Genomic DNA, 14,715 nt, shown 5'->3' on the forward strand with positions numbered 1-14,715 from the left:
TATACTCACTGTTATAACTTGGGGGTGGATATGATGGCGAGGAATGTATGACAAAGAATTATTGATAAGTTAAAATGTGAGTTTGATTGTAAAAGATAAAAAAATAAAAAGACTCTTAAACTCGGACTGATTCAATAAAACTTTCATTTCCAGTCATGGCAGACATCTGTACTTCAGACTGTTGAAACATCTCTCTTCCCCAAGTCCCTCTTCTTCCCACTCATCCTCCACAGTGACTTTGCTGCCAAGAAAATATATTTTCATCTCAAATTTGTTTAAGGACCACACACTTAATCCAGTTTTTAGGTAATAAGTGATTCCTGGATTGTGTAGATCAGTAGCCTATGATTGTCATATAAACTAAGCTTCAGAAGGCTATTTTGTAAGACTTGGTTACTAATAACTGTGAGGACACCTGAAAATAAAAACAGACAGGTCATAAAAAATGTTTTTTGTTAAAATAAAGTGATAAGAGATGTTTAAATCACAGTTTGCCTCATTAGACAAGGATATAGCACTATATAACACATGATTCTGGAAAAAGCATTGCTTATCTTTCAACAAAGCTGGTGAATAATTGAGATTTGTTTTATGCAATTCCAAATGCTGCCTTCCAAACGTTTAAAAACTACACCTTAAAAAAGTTTCTCCCCCTCACAAAATATCCCATATACTTGGGTTAAGAAAACTATATAAAACAATGGTTATATTACATAAAACAAAGTTACTTTAAAAGACATATATCCTATCAGTTTCACAGGACAAACATAGTGAGTAAGGACAACAAACTCCAGAATGTGTTTTTATAACTGTAGCAACAGCAATAACTCCTTGGCAAACTCAAACAGTTTTTTTGGCAATCCTGGAGGTTTTCTACTTTTGTCACTTGGATACAACTGCAGAAGGGTTGTCTAAGATTGCTTTGTTTCCTTCCACACAATTTTACTATGACTTTGCTTTTAAGAAAGAATTTTCCCATTTCAACCTATATTCTGATAAAATTCCATTAAAATCCCACAAGAGAGTTCTATGCAACATTCTTTATGCCTATGTATACCAAATGTGGTTACTATGTAATTTTTGCAGGGAGTGACCTTGTAAACTTTTGAAATCTATATTAATAGAAAATTATTTCTTGTCCTTTAAGAAGACAAAATGAATTCTCTTTATGAATTAAAATTACTTACATATGTAAATGTAATAATTTCCTGTATGTATAAAACTGGGTCTGCACATCTGTTACCCTTATGATCATCTTTTAAAATAAGACCCCAAGGACAGGAGTGTTTTACTAACCTGCAGTGGTCTCTGTTTATCACTGCTCTTAGGAGATTTCAATCCACTTGTTTGCTGCTGTAAAAGAAGTTGTCTTGCTGCCTGTAGAGCCTAAAAGCAAAAAAGAGAACAATATTTAAATATTTTACTGAAAGTAAAATTGATTGTAAGTTATTCCTTGGTTAATAGAAAAAGGCTTCAATGTATAAGAACCCGCCTTCCTTCTGGAAAGAATAAGTATTATTTATCTTTTAATATGAAAAACATTGCAAAACACACGTATGCAACTTAACTCAAAATCACAAAGATGCACGCAATCCTACAGAAAATAAAGTTAATTTGTTTAAAGTATTTAAAGAGGAAAAAAAATCATAAACTGCATCAGTAACCTCATTTCCACAAGGAACTTGTCTTTGAGTGTTCAACTAAAATGCCCACTCCCTTTTAAATTATCATTCAATTTGCATTTTCATATTACAATTTTGAAGCAAAAGCAGTAGACTTCAAGTGTTACCGGAAGCTGTAATTAAATTTGACAAATCAACATCAGATTATCTTGAAAGTGAATTAATAAGGATTTTCACTAAAGATTAAAAACACTTTTTTTTGTACTTACAATTCAAGGGGAAACCTCTCCTTTGACAAAATAAAGTGCAGTTTTAATGCCAAATAAAATTGAGTGGTTTTCATTTGCATTCTTAGCAAAATCAGAGAACAAAGAAATTACCACTCAACCAATCAGGTTTGTTTCTATGTGTGACAGAATACCAATCAAAATAGAAGATGTTTTCATTTATTTTTATGTTTTCTTTCCTACTCAGGAAAATAAAACTTCACATAAGAAATTAATATGAGCATTTCATTTACTAGAGGAAGGACAGTTCAGTAAATGTACTATATAAACTTATCATATAAAAACTAGTGTCATAAAACAAAATGCATAGTAAATTGTTTTAAAGGCAACAGTATAAACTAATTAAAGAAAACTTTTAAGAGCCCCTTTAAAAATTCATTTTCTCTCTTGACAACTGAGTTCAATGAACACTAGTGATGAAATTTTTCACCACATAACACAAAAATAAATCATTGCCCTACTATGTTATTCACTGTTTTCAAATACAAGATTAATTTTTCACAATGGGAAAAACATTATTGGATTACTATTATTCTATAATAATTAAGATCCTCAGCTGATAAAAAGTACAATTTTGATTGGAATCAATGATCTGGTTTTTAAGAGAGTTTCTAGTATCCATGACAACAGTTGCTTTGACAAGATGTGCATATGGCATTACACTGCCAGCTGGTGTGAACAATGTTTGAACTACTGCATTGAGATGCTGAGCAAACAGAAAAAGTTGCCACGTCTTAACCCTCAGGGAAGGCAGTCATCCCCTGATCAATTATGAAAAGACAGAGAGAGGGCTGCTACAGTCTGGCTCCAAGCAAGTTTTCTGAAAAGGCAGGCAGACATAGAAACCAAAGTAAACAAACTGAATGCACTATCACCATCTCCTAACAACATTGATTTGTCTTCCCATAGCAGGATCTGGCATTAGTTTGTAAAGCACGCTTTTTACATTTGGAGACACACTCATCATAAAAATCTTCCTTTTGTTTTTTAAACTTTTCAAGTAATTACAAGTCAACTTCAATATGTCTAAGGCTGCTACATTCCAGTGAATTCAGGCAATTTGTTAGAGTTCAGTTTGAAGAAAAAAAACAATTGAAAACTAATACCACAATTAATTTATTACCACAAAATTCACTATTTGAAAAGATTCACTAGATATTCTAAATAATATAGCTTTATTCTTTTAATTGCAACTTATAAAATAACTACAAATGATATTATTTTCAAATGGCAATTACTATAGGTGACTTAGTCTGCATCTATGTAAAACTCTCAAAATAAAACATTCATTCAATTATTTTTCCAGGTAACGTCAAAATCCACACAAAGTTTAGCTATCTTCTTCATGTAAAAAAAAATTGAGTTGATTCATGTATTTTGTTTATATACAGTCTTAATTTATCTTTGATTGTGTAGTATTTTATTATTCTTAAAAAATCCTAATAAACACAGTTTAGAACCTTGGAATCATGAATGACTAGAACTAAAAGTGATCTTGGAAATCATCTAATCCAACCCTCTCATTTTAGCAAATGAAAAAAATGAAACCTAGAGTAGTCAGTTGCTTTGTTCCAGGTCACAAAGCAATTTATGAATGCTTTGTTCAAGGTCTTCTGGCTTCCAGGTCAGAGTGCATTCCAGAGTACCATATTGTCTCTATTTAGCCAAAGGATTCATTAGATGGCAACCAGAAAAATTTCAGTAAAGGGGAATATAGAATAATAAGTTATTCTTTACCTGTAAAGAGAATGTATCCATTTTTTCAGACCTTAAATGGAAACTGACAATATAATCTTTTTGTTTTACATTACATAGAAATATATTACATAGAACAACTATGTAGATAGTATATAGAACAACTATCACAGAATATACACCATTTTTATGGCCAAGTGTCTCCAACATTCTTAACTTCATTACAGACTCCACTGACACCTGATGGAGCTCAGAAATATTGTAATATTCTGATTATCTGATCAATTATTACTTACAGAATTGCAGAATTCCAGTGCTGGAGGAAACCTTAGAAATTGCCTAGCCTAGCTTTCTCATTTTGTAGACGAGTAGCTGAAGAAGCAATATTATAAAAACTTGACTAAAGTCACAAAGCAGTAGCAGACCTGGTCAAAAACTCAGATTCTCTCCAACTCAACAAAACAAAACAAAACAAAACAAAACAAAACATGTCTGAGACACTGTCCATTTCACCAACCTGCGTTATATTAATTCAACTCAACTTAAGTAACCAATAGATTATACTGTGCAATGGCAATACAAAAACACTAGAAAATTAAACATATTATAACTTTTGTTCATCAAATTATCAGTGCCAAAAGCATGCACTTAGACTGTTAGTAAAGGAGCAATAATAACAGAGGAACACCACAAGACAGCTGGCTAAAACATGGTTCTTACTTTTAAAGTAGTTTGGTTTTCATATTCATTTACAAGTATCCTTAAAATAGTTGAGGATCATCTTTTAATACAAACTCTTATAACAAATAACTTTTTGCCTATTTCAGCATTCTTTGGGTAGCAGTAGAGATTGCTATAGTAAACATAAGAGGTGGGAGAACAAAAAAACAATTCCAAGAGATCAGGAATGATTTAAAACTCAAGCAGAAATCCTGGCAGTTTGCATTCTAACTGCATGCACCATATGACATTTTTATTCCCAGCATTCTGGATAACACTTTAGGACTGAATTTTAATAAACAATTGCTCAAAGACGTTTAGTTCATCTTTGCAATTTATTATTGTAGCTACTCCAAAGATGAAAGATTATGAGATAAAACACTTCCATCAATATAAAGTGTTAAGTGTCAAATTGCATAAAATATTAATTTGAAAATCACTTGCCACTTCCATCAACACACACAAAATAAAATCCAGGACTATTCATAAATTTCTATGAGTCAGCTAGGCATTTATATGGTCTACCCTCCATCCAAAATTAATTTAGAGCAAAAGGCAAAAGTTGTTTACAAAATTTGTTTTCATAATGATGAATCTGATTCCAATGAACAACACGAAAGAGATTTCTAAGGCAGTCAAACCATATCTAGTTTCCACAAACACATTTGTTTTGAATTAAGAGTGCACTTTGCTTAATGACGTTATCTAATTTTAGTAAAGCTAAAGAAAATTAAGATAGGGCATTTTAAAAATTGGAATCAGATTTAATTAACATACTTTTTATAAAGGAATAAAATTCTGTATAATAGACTAAAGGTATATATTTAGTTAGCCTACAGAGGTGTAGTAATATACATGTTTTCCATAATTTAGTGCCTTTCGCTCTAAAATAATTATTGAAAACATCATTCCTGACAGTTGCTGTGTAATTTTAACTAAACTAAACTTTTATATAAGAAAAGCAAAGTTCAAGCCATATTACTCTTCTGTAATAGCAAGAATTTTATGCTTGCTATGAAAACCTTGCAGATTAAGTCTAATGAATAGGTCATTGTGATAATTAATTAAGGATGGAAAAGCTTTGTAGCCTGCCATATAAATATTTTTTTCCCTGAAGAACACTGGAAACTTTCACTAAAAGTAAGAGTATAGTTTAGAAATACCCAAGAAAACAAAAAATGTTGAGTATGCTAAGGCTTATAAATAACTTCTATTTTTTCAAAGTAAATATATGTATATTTGAGGAAAAAACAGACATCAGTCATATCTCACCCCATAAAAATAGGAATGCTTAACCTATCAGCCTGTTGCATTTGAGACATTAAAATGAAAAATGACATCTACGCCCATTAATATCTTCAATGTATAAACAGCACAGCGTGACACATTCTTGAGAGCTGAAGGCTACAAAATCTCTCTGAAACATAAATAACAAAGCACTCAGAAGCATATTTGATGTTGATATTCATCTCTGAGAAAAACACTGTTGCCTAGGCTTCTTATGAAAATAGATGCAGCCCAAATGGATCTTCTGTAATTGGTTTCAGATAGCGAGGTCAGAAGAAATATGATACAAGAAACGATTATGTGGAACAGGCGAAACAAGAATGTTTACACAGGCACTCCCTAGTTATACTGACAAGGGGGGTATATACTTTGCAGATAACCAGAACCAAAAAAAAAAAAAAAAAAAAAATGCCAGCAGGATATCCAGAATTTTGCTTCTCATACTCATATATTTCAACCTTTAACATATTATGTCTTCAACATGTTACTTTGGCTACTGAAAATATAATAAGTTTTCAAATATAGTTTCCTTATCTAATTATTTTCCCAAGTGTGACTGATAAAAAGTATATTCAGATCCCTCCAGATAGGATATGAATTCCTATTCTGTTTGGTTTTCCTCATATTATTTTCTCACAGAATAGAATATACTGATAAATGTAATATGAAGTCTCGGAATGTTCGTTAATAGGAGAAAATTAATCATCTAATTGTCATAACTTATTTTCAAGTAGCAATCTATCAGAGTGAAATTATGCATTAGTAGCTATTGACCCTTTATTTTTTCATGACTGATACATAATTAGACTAAGTGTGGTGAAAAAGTTAATTATTAGAAAATATTCCTTAAAATAATTCTTTTTTGGAGTGTATTTTACATACAGTTAGAGAACAAATGTGTATGTATATTGTGCATCACTATGGAGGTCAAACTGAGATACTGAGAGAATTTATCTTATGATAATTATAAAATAATGCTATACTATAAGAGAATGTTATTAAGAGTGAGTAAATACTTGCAGAGCATCCTATTTACAAATCAGATGTCAGTCTTTTGTTGGTTTACATCTCATGATGTAGATCCAAAGACAAGACAATCACAGTATTCAGTCTGTGATGGGATGGGTCCTCAAGTCACCCTCCGAAAAACAAAGTCTTCCAGGTTCAGGTCCAAACCCAATCTAAGTATATCCCATTATGACTCCAAACTCCCAGATAACCTCAGAAATTCTTCCATGAAATAAGTCTGTGAGTTAACAGTAACTAACGGCTAAGTCAGGATTTTTTTTTTTCAGATAAAGAATCAGTTTAATAAGATAAACACATTTTTTTCCTCAGAGCTGACATTCCACAGGTTGTAGTAAACAATAGCAATTAGCCTGGTATTCATAGTTCTATTTTCTTAATCACTGTGTTACTAACAATAATGAACTGTTAATGGAACACATAGATGAACACTAACATTAATATTATCTCTAATAATACTAAATATGTAATAAGCAATTCTCTCGAACTTAAAATTCTCAACTATGAAAGGGAAAGAGAAATTGAAACCAATTTCATTAAAATTAATGGTTTTACAACCTCTTTCTTTCATGGAACATGTTTCAGAAACCAAAATGGTTTATGTGCATTTTCTTGGTTATTTCTCTTTTGGCTATAAAATATTTTATTATTTTTCTCAAACATACTTTGAATCTATTTTTTGTTTCTCACACACCATAGTAGATTTTTTTTTCATCATAAGTTCAATATCTTCTTTTGTTTGAATGTAGATTGAAGACATATTACTGATATATTGTTATAATCTCAGTTGGCATATTAGATATTATAATTTCAACTGGCATATTAGATATTAAAAATACATGCTACTAAATTATAGCATAATATCTGGGTGTAAACTATTATTTGAGTCCTCTGTTCTGAATTTCCTCTTCAAACTAAAAGTAAGATTGTGGAAGAAGTAGTATTTGGGAAAATATTTGTAAGAATAACACACATAAAACTTGTCATTAAAAATTTTTTGAGTTTTTTCCATATACCAAGTAAAGGATTTTCCAAATACTAAGCAGTACACATTTATGGAGGCAGGAGGGGTGATATGACATTGTTTCTACCTTCAAAAAGCTTACTGTTTAATAAGTTGAATGTCAAATAGCCATAAACAATATCAAAAAAATTTCAGAAGTTCATGAGTAGAAGAAATTGTTTTTAGTTATGAAGCTCAGAGAAATTTTAATGGCAGATATATAATATTTGGGCTCTAATCTTAAATGAGAAATATTTCACTCTGTGAAAGATGACAAAAGTCCATGTCAAGCAGAAGCAAAGAAAATGTAGGATCCCATATAGTGAAAAGAAAATAATTGATTTTGGATAGAGCACATGCTTAGCTCAGGAGCTAGTGAAACACAGTGAGATGATTGGTTGGGGTTAAATATGGGATATAACCAGATAATTTTTGATGTTATTTACCAGATAAGGACAAATACTGCTGAAATCTGGGCCAAGATAATATTGGAGTTCTGTTGTGAAGGACATATGATAAGTGATGAAGAGAGTGAGACAAGACAGAGGTAAAAAGACCAGTAAAAATATATGTGCAACTGTCCGAATAAGAGATAGAATCAATAAGAATCGTACTAACAAAAAATAAGAATCATAAGAGGTACTGTCAAAATGGAACTAGCAGGACTTAGTAACTGGGTATGAAATAAGAAAGAGTCAATGATGACCCTAAAATTTTAAGTGAAAGGCAACTGAGTGAACAACTGTGCCCCTTCTGAAAAGGGGTATATTAGAATATAAAACACAGGTTTTGGAGAGAAGATGATGCTGTTTACTTGTTGGCAAGACAACCAAGAGAAAATTTCTTTAGTAGAAAGTAAATGATGAGATACCTAGGTTGACAATGATCAGGCTGACAAGAGATTATCAAAAGTAGCAGAGAAATGGATAGTTAAGGCAAAGGGAGTTTATTAGATTGCTGATAGAGAGAACACAGAGAGGAAGTGTCAAGGTCCAAAACATGAGGCAAATTTTGTTAAGTGGGCATAGGAAATGGTGGAAAGGAAGAAAATGAATAATGAAGAAAGCACAGTAAGAGCAGTAAAAAAAACTTCTGAAAAATATTAAACACACAATTTCCATATGACTCATTAATTCTACCCCAGGTACAGTATACACTCAAGAGAAATATAAACATATGTCCCTACAAATAGTTGTACATATTCTTAGTGCCCCACAGATGTAAACAACACAAATGCCTATCAACTTGTGAATGGGTAAACTAAATTTAACGTATCCATAAAATCGGATGGTATTATAAAAGTGTATGAAGTATTGATACATGCTACAACATGGATAAACCTTAAAAACATGTTAAGTAAAATCAGTCAGTAACAAAAGATCACATAACGTATGACTCAAATTATTTGTATGAATAGGTAAAGAATATCTGTATGAACAGGTACAGAATATTCTGTGCCCAGAATAGGTAAACTTAGGAAGACAACAAATAGATAGGAGGGTACCAGGGGCTGGCGGGAAGAGGAGAATGGGGATTGATTGTTAATAAGCATGGTGTTTCTTTTTAGGGTGGTGAAACATTCTGGAATTAGTGGTGATGGGTGCACATCTTGTGAATATACTAAAAACCACTGATTTGCATATTTTTAAAGGATAAATTCTGTGGCATGTAAATTATATCTGAATAAAAATGTTAATTATATTAATAAAAAATTCTGATGGGACAGGATGGATGATGTATCTTCAAACTCCAAAAACTCAAAGAGGTTAAGTTCAAGTTGATCTGATAATTTGTATATGACTATCAGATATCAGTTCCCAAGGAGTTGGTGAAGTAGAAGTTAGATTGCAGGGAGTTACTGGGAAACAAATCAGGGGAAACCAGGGCCATGTGTGCAAACAACTCTTTAGATTAGTTCTGTGGAGACCAAAATAAAATGGAATTATAGTTTGAGAGGTTTTATTTGCTGTTTCTTTTAAATAAAAAAAAAACGTAATAATGAGCTTAATAAATACAAAAGAACAGAAGTTTTCTTAAGATAATTGAGACAATCACTGGAGGGGATGGGATAGAGCTAAAAAAAGGGGGCAGGAGTAGACGATAGCCTTGTGGGGAGAAGAAGCACATCATCCCAGAAGACATGCTAAAGAGATGGGATGACTAGTGACTATGATATGTAGAGGTAGGAAAAAAAGAGTTCACAGTAGATCGTCTCAATTAATTCAGAAAATAATGAAGTGCAGTTATCTCTTGAAAATGACAGAGAGATGAGAATTTTGGGAGAAACAAAAGCATGGAGCATTTCTACCACTGTTCTAAGAAATATAGTTGATCTGTAAAAACTGGTATTTTAAATGTTGCTGGAGTATGAAATGTGCTTCCACATTCATTGATAACATATAAATATATGAATATTTTCTTCTGAAATATTGCCTTCAAGACTAAAGAATTATTTATTCTTTTATTGCTCTAATTTGGTGTCATCACTAATCAGTTAGTCTTCTAAACATTAAACTTGGCCATGGGGCCTGGCACCTTCAATTATATCAAAGGATAAGAGAATGAGTTATTTAAAATATATGCTATATTATTTTTTATGCTACATTCTGAGAATTAGTTATTTCTGCTTTTCAAAAGACAGTAAAATAAAAACATATATCTGTGATGCCATGATTATTGGCATAGCTGACTATTCAAAAGCTTCCATTTGCAATCAGGAAAGTATGATGTAATAATTTAAACAGATTTCAGAAAACATCTTATTAGTTGAAAAATGTGGAATCAAATTGAACCTTTATTTTCTCTTCTATAAAATGTGGTTGTTTGCCAATAGGTGATCTGTAACATCAAAGAGGATAATGTACTTAAAAGTATTTTAAAAGTTAAAGTACAAAGTAGTATTATTCTAAGCAAAGATTTTTCAAATCATATGATTCTTCCAGTGCATAACAGTTCTTCAAAGTATATGAAACTTGGAAGTATATGATACTGACCATTTGAGACTAGTTTCTGATTTCTAGTTTTATAGTGAGTTTGCTAAATAAGTATGTGCATTTTAACCAATGGACCCGACATACTATAAATCCCTATAGTTTATTTAAATATTTATTTAGTTATCTGCAATATGTCCAAGTTGGAAAATGTCCCATTGGATAGAAAGGACATCTTAATAACATCATGATCTATAATATTTTGAAAAGTTGTATTTTAATCTCCTCTGTATGTGAAAGGTATAGTACTTCATAAATGTACTAGTGAGATACACTTCCTCCTCTCCCAATATTAATATTTGTATATGAATATATATATAAGATACCGTATGCTATGAGATTACCTGCATTCAAGGATCTTTTAGTATAGTTGGAAAGATAAAATACATAGCAAAGCAGAAATGTGCTGCATGCCTTCAAAAGGCATTGCAAAAATTGACTGTGAAGGTTCAGTAAATACAAAAAGAAAGGAAATTAATGTTTATTAAGTGATCATGATATGCTAATTATACTTCTAAAGTTCATCCTTACAACACTATCCCTTTATCACAGATGTGTAAACTGAGACTCAGAGTAGTTAGGTTATATGTATAAGATGTTTCACAAAGCCTTGAAGTGGCATAAGAGATATGAACAACTATCTGGCTGACTTTGAAGCTCATGTTCTTTCTACAAAGGGTAGTCAGAAAAACTATTTATTGGAGAGACTTTTATACAGTAAAAGAGTCAAGTAAAAACACTGCTTGGGGTAGAAAGAGAACAAAATAAATTCTGAGTCATTAACAACATTTCTATTTATACCAACTAGAACAGCATAAAGGATTCCAAGATCTTATTCAAAGTATTTTTCTTTTTTCTTATTTTCATGAAAAGAATTAGACATACAAGCATACATTCTAAAGGGATTTTACTCTTAAAAAAAAGTGCCTCTGAAGTTATTAGGTACTTGATTCAGAATGTTGGTTACAGACGAAAAGCCAATATTAAAGATTAAACAGTTTTAATAATCATCTTCTATCATAACCAAATAGAAAACCATGTCGTCTGTAAATAAGCATTATATAATATACACTATTTACTGGTGAAATTAGAAGTAGGACTTGTAGATAAAACAGAGAATACCCAGTTATATTTCCATTTATTTGTATTTTTACTTGCTATATTTGGCAATTCTAGTCAGAAAAAGTGAGTATTTCAGAATATGTTGTCAAGATAATAAAATCTTTTATACCAAGTTTTTCAATAAAACGTAAATAAATAGACTGTCTCATCAGTGGAAATGTTTTTAGTCTTCAGGAATAATGAAGCCATCTTATCTATATTCGATAGGTTAGCTGGGGGAGTGACTTGAGGGCCTGAGCTACTCTCTTGTGAGAAGGAATGCTCACGAAGCTACTGACAGACAGCAAAAGAATGATGTGGACCACTCCGAAGGAGGAGTAAGTGCATACATTTTTTTAAAAAGCCAGTACAAGGAAAGCAGAGGAAAAGTTTCTTTTAAAAGTTCGCATTTGGCCGGGCAACAGTGGCTCACGCCTATAATCCCAGCACTTTGGGAGACCGAGGTGAGAGGATTGCCTGAGCCCATGGGTTTGAGACCAGACTGGGCAACCTGGTGATACCTCATCTTTACAATAAATCAAAAATTTAGCCAGGCGTGGGGCGTGTGCCTGTAGTTCCAGCTACTTGGAAGGTTGAGGTGGAAGGATCACCTGAGCCCAGCAGGTCGAGGCTGCGGTGGCCGTGAGTGTGCCACTGCACTCCAGCCTGGGTGACAGAGTGAGAATCCAACTCAAAAGAAAAGGAAAGAAAGCAAGAAAAAGTTCACATTCTTCTTTCTGCAATTGGAGGGACAGATGAGAAAAATGCAAAACTTTGATTCTCTCTTCATCCTCCCCTCAGCAATGAGGAAGATTAGTAGTCAGAAACTCTGAGGCAAAGATTATGACCCTGCTTGGCACCAAGAGGAGGAAACACCACAGCAGATCTAAAAGAAACAGGCTGGAGGCAGAGAGCTGCTAAATGCTTTGCAACCCAGAAGCTAACTAGGCCAGTACCAGGGGAGGAAAGGGATAGGGAAAGCAAAACCATTTGGGAATAGAAAGGCCTTGGTTAACGCAGGTTATAGACACAGTGGGTTCAGAAGCTCTCAAGGAAAGCCCCTAAAGCTAAAAAGAGAATGTTCTTAGAAACAAAATGACAGAGATGCCAAAGAAGCCTCAGAAATTCCAAATTCTAATCCCAGCACTATTTTGAATTTCTGTATGATCTCATTCCCATTGTTGATGATCTCTAAATAAAGTCCTTCTTCCCAAAGAGTTTACAGTTTACTAGACTTACAGGGCAATCTAAATAGTGAAGCATAAAACTCATAGGATAAGAAATGTTAGTCATTGACAACCAGTTGCTGATGGAAGTATTACGATTATTCAAAAATATTCATTAAATAAAGGGATGTATTTATATTAAGATCACATAACTTATTATTTTTAGTCTATGTGATTTACAATGTAAATGATGAAGCACATATATTCTGTGTAACATTTTAAAGTTAATTCTCAAAGGCAGATTTTGGAGAGCTTGGGAAATTCATCTTGGGGGGAACCCAGGGTATTTATTTTCTATTCTAGCTATTACCAAAAGTAGGTTAGATCATATTTAGCATATAATTTGGTAAACTGGAGTCCTTAACATATATAAAATAATATGGTAAATATAATCACCTTAATTTAATAATAACTACATGCATATAATTTTTTTGGAGTCTTCTGGGCTTTTGTCCTAAAAATCTTCTCAAGTATTCTGAGTTTTAAAAATGAAACTTTATCAGAGAGGTTGAAATATATTTCTGATTTCAAAATGATTTCTTATAATTAATTATCTGCAATTTGACTATTATAGACTAAATAACCACTTAGAAAATGGTACGTGTTGGTAAATACCAACAGTATAAGAACCAATAGACAGAAAGGCTTGGGAAGGCTTCCTGCTTGTAGGAAATGACTTGATAGGAAACAGAGTTCCTAAAGGTGAAGGTCATTCTATTGTTTTGTTTTCATTTTCTGTCATAGTTCCACAATTAAATTCAAGGACAGGAGGGGGGGAAATTCTCCCTGTTCGTTTGTTTTATTAACAAACTGGTCAGTGGTGCACTTGTTTAAAACGCACATAAAATCCAAAACCAGGGAGTAAGCCTCTGCATCCTGCTTTGCAGAAGAAGCACTTCTATTAAAAAACCTGACTCACCTAATCATCTGATTTCTTAGGTGGATACATTCAATTACCCTTAATGTCTATTACTGTAAACTCCTTAAGGGCTGGAAATGTTTCTAAATAATCTTTATGTCCCCAAGATTGCACAACACAGTTGCTTGAACCTAGTCATTCAAAAGACATTTAATTAAAAACTATGTTAGATATTTCTAAACTTGTAATACACGTGCATAGCTTAGCCGGTTTCAGATAGCTGAGATGTAACTTGTATACCAAGAGAAGAAACTAGCATTCCCTCTAGGAACCATGACAGTCCCTTGCACATAGTAGGTACTCACAGACCTTTACACTGATGACTCTGGAGGACTTTAGTGACCTAAAGTAACACTGAAATCAGCATAAATCAGATTTATTTCCCTTTATCAAATTATATTAACATTTGTGTGTTTGTGATTTCTCTTGTGTTGCTTGTAGTTTATTCATTATTTTTGAAATATCTTTCTCCTTTTTCTTTTTTATCAAACCATTTCTGAGTTTTTCTGACTCTGATTTATGCTATTCTTTCATGTTCTGTAATTTTTTTTCTTCTTGTTATATAGCTCATTTAAAATAGAAACTTAGCTTGGCACGGTAGCTCATGCCTGTAATCCCAACACTTTGGGAGGCAGAGTCTAGAGGAATGCCTAAGCCGAGGGGTTCGAGACCAACCTGGGCAACTTGGCAAGACCTCGTCTCTATAATAAATAATAGTTAAAAAAATAGTAGCCGGACTTGGTGACTCAGCCTATAATCCCGCGCCTTTGGGAGGCTGAGGTGGATTGCCTGAGCCCGCGGGTTCGAGACCCGCCTGGGCAGGCGAGACCTCATCTCTA

General features: G+C 32.7%; 1 protein-coding gene across 1 annotated transcript in view; it reads right to left on the bottom strand.

The window, feature by feature from the left end:
* Positions 1–1,381, bottom strand: part of LOC103256221 (forkhead box protein P2) — a 124,050-nt gene extending 122,669 nt beyond the window's left edge. The window contains exon 1 of the mRNA XM_021710466.1: positions 1,297–1,381. The gene's annotated coding sequence lies outside the window, so the exon portion shown is untranslated. The remainder of the gene's footprint in view (positions 1–1,296) is intronic.
* Positions 1,382–14,715: the final 13,334 nt, after the last annotated feature.

This window comes from Carlito syrichta, unplaced genomic scaffold, assembly GCF_000164805.1.
Source record: "Carlito syrichta isolate Samal-C Ts95f unplaced genomic scaffold, Tarsius_syrichta-2.0.1 Scaffold289086, whole genome shotgun sequence".
Lineage (NCBI taxonomy): Eukaryota > Metazoa > Chordata > Mammalia > Primates > Tarsiidae > Carlito > Carlito syrichta.